This window comes from Zingiber officinale, chromosome 5A (genome assembly GCF_018446385.1).
Source record: "Zingiber officinale cultivar Zhangliang chromosome 5A, Zo_v1.1, whole genome shotgun sequence".
NCBI classification, from domain to species: Eukaryota; Viridiplantae; Streptophyta; class Magnoliopsida; order Zingiberales; family Zingiberaceae; genus Zingiber; species Zingiber officinale.
In genome coordinates this window covers 34114508-34117618 of record NC_055994.1, presented here as the reverse complement: position 1 = coordinate 34117618, position 3111 = coordinate 34114508, and the positions used below count along the sequence as shown (strand labels likewise).

Here is a 3111-nt window from a genome sequence, read left to right as displayed (position 1 = left end):
ATAGTGATTTAGGGATCTTCCAAAGTTCGTCCGCTCCACAGCTCGATGTGGTTGCAGTGTTCTAGTGGGTTTATATCAGGCTTTCTTGGAAATGCTCCCTGTGCTCTTGAAAAAGACTGGACTATCTAGGCTATCTGGCAATCTTGCATCTTCTGATGTTTTTTTTTCTGAATTTTCCAGTCTTTGATGCAATTGCTTGATCTCATTCTTCATCTCTTTTTGCTCTAAGAGGGCTTCTTGAAGCATCTTTTCGATTTTAGACAGTTATGAAGGTTGCTGTTCATAAGTCTATTGTCTAGATGGGTAGATCTGTTGCCTAGGTTAATAGCTTTGTTTTACTGACCCTTGGTCCTGGTTATTCCGGTATGAGGAATTTGGGTGGTTTCTCCATCCAGGGTTGTATGTGTCGGAGTACAGATTGTTTTGCTTTTGGTTGTAGTTGACTATCGCATCGCATTGCTCAAGTTGGTTTATCTGTGCTTGTATTGGACCTAGGGGGCAAGTATCTTGAGCATGATCCGTACTTCTGCAAGTTTCATAAACACATACTATTGCATTAGCCATGTTGTTTCCCATGGCCTCAAACATCTTGGTCAGAGCATCCATCTTTGTAGACATGAGTGTGACTACATCTACGTCGAATTTTCCTGACGCCTTTATTGGATTTCCTGAGAAAGAACTACCAGATCTTTCAGTTTCCCACTGATGGTAGTTCTGTGCCACATTCTCTATGATCTCTTCAGCTTCATCAAGGCTCTTGTTCATTAGTGCTCCTCCTGCTGCAGAATCGAGGGATACCTTCATGTGATAGTTGATTCCATTATAGAATGTGTGTAGAACCAACCATTTTCTTAAGACCATGATGGGGGTACTGTCTTAGCATACTTTTGAATCTGTCCCAGGCTTCAAATAATGATTCTGAGTCTATCTGTTTGAAGCTTGCAATCAAATTCCTTATGTGAGCAGTTTTGCTTGGTGGATAGAATTTGTCTATGAATTTCTGCTCACACTACTCCCAAGATGTAATGTTATTTTCTGGAAGGGAATTTAGCCACTGCTTGGCTTTGTCTTTCAAGGAGAATCCAAAAAGCAATAACCTCACTGATTCTGGAGGGACTCCGTTCACTTTTATGGTACGACAAATCTCGTAGAAAAGCTCTAAGTGGTGGTTTGGATCATCGTGCGGTCCTCCTCCAAATTGATTCTGTTGAACCATGTGAATTATTGCAGGCTTGATTTCAAAATTATTGGCTTCGATTGGCGGTCGAATGATGCTAGATCGAACCCCTTGTGCATAAGGTGTTGCATAATCCTTCAACAGTTTGTTAGCCATCTCTGAAGATTCTTGTGCGGCTTGAAATGCTTTTTGTAAGTTTCTTCTTCTCAAGAAGGTCCTATCGATCTTTGGATTGAATGGTAGAAGTTGTCTTGAAAGATTAGCTCTTCGCATGCAAAAACAAGATATGGAATATAGTAAAGAAGAGAGATGAAGTAATATTATATTTTTAGCGTTTTAATGAAAAATGTGAAAAAATAAAGAAAAACAAGAATAAAATTATTTATATCTAAAATGCAAAGTATCAGAAAAAGGAAAGATAAAGGAAAAAGAAACTAAGTCTAGTCTAATCTAATAAGACTTTTGCTAATGTTATAGACGCAGTCCCCGGCAACGACGTCAAAAACTTGTTACGATTCCGCAAGTGCACGGATTCGTCGTCAGTAATAAAGATTATTGATCCTACGAGGACTGGTTATAAGAACTAGCAATGGTTCACTTAAGATTAGCTAAACTATCGATGGTTGTGAGTTATCTAAAGAAAAGAGATTTGGAAATGGAATCGAGAACTAACAAAGAAGAAGTAATAGACTTGGTTCATGAAGAGTCCTAGGAGTTCTGTTTCATTGTGGTGGTATTGATGTATCACATTCTATCCTTTCCTCATTGTCCATCAACATGCATTCGCCGGAAGCTAAAGTATTTATTCTTAGGTACCAAATAAAGAAGATCCCTATGAAATCCTATTACAATTAACCCCTGTCGCTAGGGCGCCTCGGTAGATCACAAGAACACTACTCTAATTGGTGTTACTAAAGATAGAGATAATGAGCTTAGTTTGGTCTCTTGCTTCCTTGTGGAAGAGTTGCGTCTTCTTTCAAGGAAGTACCCTAGATATCTATGAACGAATTACCCCTATCAGTAGGGCCCCTCGGGTGTACAATCTAAGATATTCTCTCTATGAGATAGGCAATTGCTACACAATCAATTAACATGATATAGAGCTCGAGTAGTCGAAACAAAACAAGTGAAATTTGGTTCCCTGGAAACGGCGGCAAAAACTTGTTACGATTCTGCAAGTGCACAGATTCATCGTCAGTAATAAAGATTATTGATCCCACGAGAACTAGTTATAAGCACTAGCAATGTTTCACTTAAGATTAGCTAAACTATCGATGGTTATGAGTTATCTAAAGAAAAGAGATTTGGAAACGAAAATGAGAACTAGCAAAGAAGAAGTAATATACTTGGTTTATGAAGAGTCCTAGGAGTTCGGTTTCATTGTGGTGGTATTGATGTATCACATTCTATCATTTACTCATTGTCCATCAACATGCATTCGCCGGAAGCTGAAGTATCTATTCTTAGGTACCAAATAAAGAAGATCCCTATGAAATCCTGTTACAGTTAACCCCTATCGCTAGGGAGCCTCGGTAGATGACAAGAAAACTACTCTAATTGGTGTCACTAAAGATAGAGATAAGGAGCTTAGTTTGGTCTCTTGCTTCCTTGTGGAAGAGTTGCGTCTCCTTTCAAGGAAGTACCCTAGATGTCTATGAACGAGTTACCCCTATCACTAGGGTCCCTTGGGTGTACAATCTAAGATATTCTCTCTATGAGATAGGCAATTGCTACACAATCAATTAACACGATATAGAGATCGAGTAGTCGAAACAAAGCAAGTGAAATTTGGTTCCCTGTAAACGACGGTAAAAACTTGTTACGATTCCGCAAGTGCACAGATTCGTCGTCAGTAATAAAGATTATTGATCCTACGAGGACTGGTTATAAGCACTAGCAATGTTTCACTTAAGATTAACTAAACTATCGATGGT

The 3111-nt window shown here is 38.9% G+C and overlaps 1 pseudogene; it reads left to right on the top strand.

The window, feature by feature from the left end:
* Nucleotides 1-854: 854 nt before the first annotated feature.
* Nucleotides 855-926, top strand: LOC121983601 (annotated as a pseudogene).
* Nucleotides 927-3111: the final 2185 nt, after the last annotated feature.